The sequence below is a fragment of the Morone saxatilis genome, unplaced genomic scaffold (assembly GCF_004916995.1).
Source record: "Morone saxatilis isolate NCDOM2014 unplaced genomic scaffold, NCSU_SB_2.0 Contig10, whole genome shotgun sequence".
Classification (NCBI taxonomy): domain Eukaryota; kingdom Metazoa; phylum Chordata; class Actinopteri; family Moronidae; genus Morone; species Morone saxatilis.
In genome coordinates, this window is record NW_023339652.1 from 5915080 (window position 1) to 5922501 (window position 7422).

A 7422-nucleotide genomic window follows, 5' to 3' on the forward strand; every position below is an offset into this window, starting at 1 on the left:
GGAATAAACTGCGGTGTTACACACTGCGCAGGGTTGAAACTAAAAATGACAGGGTGCATTAAATGTCTTTGCTCACTGGAAACTCCTGCCGTAATATCTCAAAGTAAGCCCATTTAATCTCTTTTCCCCTGACCCACCCCAAACTGAAATCACTTGTCTAACCTTGGCAGTACGACTCACAGGTGCAGCTGCAGATAACATAAAGGGGATAAATTACCGCGTTATCATACGTGTTTGGCGCCTTCTGGTCCTGAAGTATTTCTCGGCCCGCGGAGTCTTTTTCTACGTGAACTCGTAAGTTCGTTGTGTGTTGCCACAATTATTTCACGCAGCGAGCAAAGCTTACAAACGGCATTATCTTTATCCAACTTGGTTCTACTATTTTTTAACTTGAAGCCAAAGTGCTTCAAAGCGTCGCTTTAAAAACTGCGGAGCGTTGTTGTTTGATAGCCATTTTGGAAGTCCTCAGCCCACTCTCTCAATACAGAGATATACATGCGCGCGCACAGCCAGAGTCGCTCGTTCTCCCATCTATTCACAACGTGGTCTAAAACCATGGAATCATTATTCTTAAAAAAATCGGGTCTTTGGGAGTTGGACAAACGGATATTGTATTCGTGGCGGGTAAAGGGTTACTCGCGACTATATTGCTGGCAAAGTGGCTATGTGATATTTTACCCACCCCTACTGGCACTGTGGGTCTTTGCGTTTTCCGCGGTGTTGTTGTCTACCGCAGACGTTGGAAGAGGAAGGGAAACGAGTCGCTGCCACCGATGAGAAGCCTGTAAGTTACATTAATATCTGAGTATAAACTAACTTACAGCCAGGACGGGACATGCTGCCTCGGCTCCACCTGGTGGTATTAATATCCTACCATTCTTTATTCTTTACAAAACATTAACCTTTAACCTCTCTCCCTCCTTTTATAGATATTTTACACTGATAATCAATCCTTTCTTAAAGATTCCATTGCTTTCTCTCAGGGGGGAGTTCTGCTCGGGACTCGGGAGAACGAGCGGAGCCCGATCAGCAGGAGGATCCAGAAACATCTCAGCCCTTCATTCAGGAAAACCACAAAACTGTGCCAGCTCCTCCTTCACTGGGTGAAGCCACGAAATAATCTTCTTCTTCTTATCGTTAGGCGCATCAGCATCATGTAAGCGCCGTCTGCTGACAGGGAAGTACGTTCCAGTGTTGAAGCATGTGTTTTTTCTTCTTCAGTTGCGTTTCAGGGAGGGAGTCAGAGCTGCCACTGAACGCCCGGGTGGAGACCGAGGAGGGGAAGCTGGAAGTCGTCCACCACGCCGCTGGATGGGGACCTTGAGTACGGTTATCTAAACCTTTTAAGTTGAATAACTGACTCCAGAGTACAACATCTAAACCCGGTTCTTGTTCCTCTGTCAGGTTGGTATCTTCACAGGCTTACACCGGCAGGAATCCTTCCTCTCGCTCTGAGGAACAGTCGCTCCGTCTCGGCGCCGATCACCGCTCCCGACCCGGATGGCTCACCTGTGGCGAGGCCGTCATCTCGTCCGTCGTCGGGTGACTTCCTCTGGGCCTACCCTGCCGCCCCGGCCCCCGAGCGTCGAGTAGCGCCGAAGCAGATCGATAGCATCTCGAATGAGCTCAAACCACTTCAAACCCTTTTTTCTTTTTTTTTTTTTTTTGTTTTGTTGTTTCGTTTTTTTTTTTTTTTTAGTGCTGCTCGCCGTGCACGCCGGCCGCCCAAAGCTCCGCCGGTATGGCGCGTTCGTCATGGAGCCCGTACCCATCGTGAAGTCCACGCCCGAGGAACCTGAACCCGCGGCCTGCAGGAGGCCACAGCTACGGAGGCCAGTCCTGCCGTCCCTGCAGAAGTGGAGGCAGGATCGAACTCGACCGCCCAGAGCCTCAAAGTTGAACTCCAACACCGACGCTGACGAGCCCCGGTCAACGGAGCTCAAAGCAAGATGGGAGGCGGAGACGTGAGGTCGGCGCCGCAAAGACTCGGTCATTCCCCGGCAGACGGGACGGAGACGGCAGTGGGGACGGCGGTCAACAAGAGGAGCTGCTGTTCGGACCCGCCTGCTCGCAGACTCTGACACCTTTCCAGAAACAGTCTGTGGAGAGTCCGCGTCCCTGCGATCCGGCTACAGCCACCGACCGCGACTTTCAGAGGAAGTTCAGACTTTGGGGCGACAGGTCGGCCGCTCCCGAATCCGGCAGCGAAGGAACGTTCTTTATTCCGAAAACAAGTGCATTCTCGCCGTACACTAAGAACTCGGGTTTCCAGGTCGTGTAAATTAGTGCCAAAAGGACTGCACAGAGGTCCGAGGAAGGAGTCCGACAGGTAGCCTCCCACAACCAGTCTACCTCAAGGAGGGGCAAGAAGAGGTGAACAGAAGACCAAAAACACCTGGGACGCGGGACCGGGACTCGGACCTGGAAGAGGAGCGTTCGGTTCAAAGCCAAGGAGGCCCCTGGACGAGCGGTACATTCCGTCAAGATCCAGCAGGAGGTCAGGGACGAGCCCTCGCCCCTGAAGCTGCAGAGACAGTTCGACCTGGGAGAGACGCAGAGACCGGTCCAACCGCGGGAGGGAGCCCTCGACACGTACTTCTGCGGTCCTGGATGTCCAAGTCAGAACCGCAGGGAGCGGTGCTGTGTGATGAGATCCCGACGAATCAACAAGAAGCAACTGTAGAGGAGGAGTTTTGTCTGTAAGGAGGGTTAAAATATGCAAAAGTGACGAGCAGTGTGAACGGTGTGTTAATGAATGTGGAGCAAAAACTTTAAGAACTCGACTGTGGGAGGGAAAAAGCGTCATAAATCTTAGAAACTGAACATTTCTTCCAACATTTTCACGTCTTTTCACCAGCAAAATCACAAAATCTGAAGCAGTCTCCATCAGGATCTCACTGAAGGTACACTTCATCAGGGTTCTGGAGGACAACTGATTCATTCGTGACTGTCATTTTGGATGAATAGATTACAATAATGAAAGTCGATCAATCAAACAAAGGCCATTAAATGCTGCTGAATCAAACCTTGGCTGATTACCATTCGTGTCTGGATGTTCACTGTTGGAGGCAACAGGGGCCAATGGAGGTCTGCTTAGGGGCCAATGGAGGGTGCTGGAGCTTTAGGGGCCAATGGGACGGTCTGGAGCTTTAGGGGCCAATGGAGGTCTTGGGGAGCTTTAGGGGCAATGGAGGTCTGGGAGCTTTAGGCCAATGAGGGTCTGGAGCTTTATGGGGCCAATGGGAGGTCTGGAGCTTTAGTTTAAAGAAGGGAACTGGTCCCAACCACGTCCACCATCTTCACGTTTCTTCATGAGCTTCAGTTTCAGAAATCGTGGTCCAGCTGCTCACGTTGAGAGACGCTGAACCTCCAGTTGTTCTTCTGATGACTGTGTGTGGCTGGATCCTTGCAGCAAGCCCAGACACCAGGACGTATAGGAGACCATCAGGACGCAATGTAAAAGTTTCCCAGTACCTCCTCCCACTACGGGTTCTGGTCGACAGTCTTCCAGTCTGAACGTTTGTCAGATTTCTTGCGGGTGTCGACCCCCAACGTGTTGGAAGCTCTGGGATGACTCTCCTCTGCTGAGGCTCATGGTGTACTGTAGTCTTTAGAGCCATTCACAGAACAGACCTGGATTGCAGGCACTCTGGTGACCGGCCTCGTGTTATCGCTTGTAAGGGTCCAGATTTTAAAAAAGCTCGAGGAAGGAAACCAACCGTCTGTAGGAGGAGTCTGTGTTTAAACAGTCTCAGTCCAAATGCTTCAAAAGTTCTGGAAATGAATTTAATTAATGGGATGAAATTAATGATTAGTTGGCAGGCCCTAAATGAAACTAATGGGTAAAATCATGTGAGAAAAATATAAAATACCCAATAAAACAGATAAACAAGAATAAAGAGAACAGAATAAAATATTACATCAAACAGAATATATGGCCGATAAATTTTACATCCGTAGTCTCTTAAAACATGCCGTCAAGTTTCTACTGAAAATACTCCGTCAACATAAAGGAAGTATTAACTTTTAAGTTATTTGAAAACCTTAAAAGGTTCCGTGTTGTTAGGACTTAAGGCGTCTTGTAGACTCGCCACTGCGACTGTCGCGCGACAACGTGACGTCACGAGGCGCCGTAACTATTTATATTGCGCTGGGTGTCGCGACACTAGCTGCAGTCTTCTCCTGAACAGAGGGTGGCGCAACTGAGCAAAGGCTACCGACTTTGCCTATTTCTACGCACTAGAAGAAGAAGAAAAAGGTAAACAATGCGGGCCCTCTTTTTTGATTTTCCAAATCGGTCGTGGAGGTTCTTCCAAATTTTCCGGCATATGGCCTCCTCTTTTCCAACATTCATGGCGATTGGAATCTCTGTGTTCCTTCATTGAAGGATCGTACAGATGCCTGTAGAGGCGCACTTGCTCGGAAAGCTTCCTGTTTCCGGTTTGGCGTGCTCAGCTGAAAAAAAAAAAAAAAGTGGCGAGCGGGCCAAAATCCTGGCGCGCCAGCGAGATCTACGTCATTTTGATGTCAGTGTCGCACGACAGGTCGCAAACGGCGAGCATACTGGGGCCTTAAGGCAGTAGACGATGTTGTCTTAAATCTTGTGATGTGGGAATTGTGGGTTCATTACTGTATCTGTATTAGCCTACAGACTGAACTCAGAAAATCCTACCAAATGCAAATATATACATTCCCCCTTTCACATCTGAGAACACATATCAACTTGACAGCAATGATTGCAAAGGTGGAGAGGGGAGCCGCACCTTGAAAGCCCTGGCAACGTTTCATGTCTAGCAAACAGTCACATGTGTCAAACCTCTCCTCCCACGCTGAACATTTCACACATTCCTAAAGAATGTTTGCTTTTTTACCAGGTCAAGAGATTGAATCCAATGCTGCATTGTGTGTCTCGCCGGCTTTGTGCAGCTTTTGGAAATCATTCCATAAGACTATTTCATCTTGTGCAATTTGTTCTATGCCCAGTCATCAGTTTTTCTGCAGTCCTGCAGTTGAAACTCTTGCTTCTCCCAGTGAGTATTTATGTCTTCATGGGCTAACCATAAAGAGAGCCTCCCTGTGCTTTCATTTCCTCAGTGACAGTGGGAATCCTGACCAAGGGCTTGAGCTCTGGCCATCGCTCTAACCATAACATATGCCCTACTACTTCCTGTTATCAATGATTACATAAGGTTCGGAAACAAAGACATCCTAGGTTGTTCCCCCCCTCTTAATTTCCATGAGAAAAGAATAAGTGGAAGTTATAATGACAATGAAAAGGGGAGTTTTTGCACAATATCAAACTCTACAGTAGGATATTGTAATTCTTCTTTAAAACGAGCCTACAGCTATGCTAGCAGCTCTGTGAGGCTGTACATTGGTACAGTTGTGCTTTGAGCTAAATGCAGCATCAGTATGCTAACATGCTTACAATGACAGTGCTAACAACATGCTGATGTTTAGCAGGTATAATGCTTACTACGTTTACTATCCTAGTGTGATAGCTTGCTAAAATTTGCTACTTAACACAATGTACAGCTGAGGTTGAGTGGAATGTCATTAGTTTTGCAGATATCTGGTCATAAATCAAAGTATTAGACTAATTAAAACTTTGACCTCTGGTCCTCTGGGGTGTATATCAAATTTCATGGCAACCCATCTAATAATTGTCGAGATACTGCAATAACCAAAAATGTCTATCTGAGCGGTCCTAAAGGCTTATATACAGTATATATACAGCGGTAAGGAAAAGTCATTAGGCTTCATCGTTAGGAGACAAATCTTTGCACAAAATTGTGTGCCAATCCATCCAGTAGTTGATTACATAGTTCAGTCTGAACCAAAGTAGTGACCGACCGACCACCAGACATTGCATTCCCTAGACCCATACTGCTAGTATGAGTAAACCGTTCACAGGTGGATGATATCCCTTTATTGTTTGTGCTCTAACCAGAATGTGTAGCAGCTGCTATACAGGACAAGCTGTTACAGGTATCCAAAGGTCAACTGTGTAATCTGGTGTCTTACAGTATGTAGGTCACTGAAATGGGATGGGTTCTCATTTTGGACAGTGCTGAAGATGCAGAGTGACATAGCCGGAACTTCAGCAGCGCTCCCCAGGGACGAGGCCTCGGTCCTGGGAAGCGGTGGCCGAGGATCAACTGGACCATTGCCGCTTCAGGCCGCAGAAGCACTGTGAACCTCCTTCTTTCCCAGCGTGGGCTGGCCCACGGCTGACATCTGAACAACTACTAGAATAAGTCTTGTTCCTCCCAGACTTTCGGTGGGAAGAATTGATGAGTTTCTCTTCGTTGACTCTAGGCAAAGAGGAAAAAGTTTTCTCCTGGGCGGTAACTATAATTAACATGCCTGATAGACTGCTAAACATGGCAGGCCTGGTGGGAATGTTTAGTTGGATCAAATGTCATGTGTGGAGTGTGAAATGATTTTGTGTGTGCGTAGCATGTCGTATCACGATCAGTCTGATCCAACTCTCATAGCTCGGGGGGCTCTTAGCTCGGTAACAAAGCCCTGGTATCTGGTTCTGCAAGCTTTTTATTTGATTAAGACTAATCTCCAGGTTTTGATTTCAACTGGTTTTGTCTGGGGTGGAAGTGCTTTTTGCTCTCTTTTGGTTTCTAAACTAAAACTCAGCCTGTTCAACTGGATTTTAAGTTCTCTAAGTTAAAAAGGGCTGTACAAAGTAATGTGTAAAGAGGAAGAGACTAAAGAGAGTAAATGCTGACTAAACTAAATTACAGAAAAAGAATTGCACTATTACAGCAATGGTTTGAGGTTTGGGAAATATACCTGTTCTCTCTCTTTTTAACAGCTAAATAAGAAGATCCATACCACTCTCACGTCTGTACAGAAAATATGTAGCTCGAGCCAACAGCTGCTTAGCTCAGCTTAGCATAAAGACTGAAAAGTCATGTTTTATTTCATTCATGCAATTCGTACAAAAAACTAAGTCTAAACATGTCAATTTACCATTTAATGGGGAGTTAACTGCTGGACAGAGCCAGGCGAGCTGTTGCTCCCCTGTTTCCAGCATTTATGCTATGCTAAGCTAACCGTCTTTCAACTGTAGCTTCATATTTAACCAACAGACGCGAGAGTGGTATCTCACCTAACTCTGAGCAAGAAGGTGAATATTTCCAAAAAGTCAAACTGTTCCTTTAACTGTGTAATTTGTAGGAAGAGACTTCAACATGAACTTAATCTTCATATCAGTGGACAGAGCAATTACATAGTTGTTTCTCATATTCCTGCACTTGAGTGAGAGATGAGATGATTGTTGCCCAGTATGTGAAATCCCTTGGCATGCTCAGAGACAGGAACGCCCTGGTGGATAGTCAAGCTAATGGTCTGGGCGCAACCAGGCAGGTTTACCCCTCTGCTCCACTGGATCCAGTGGACCCCCCA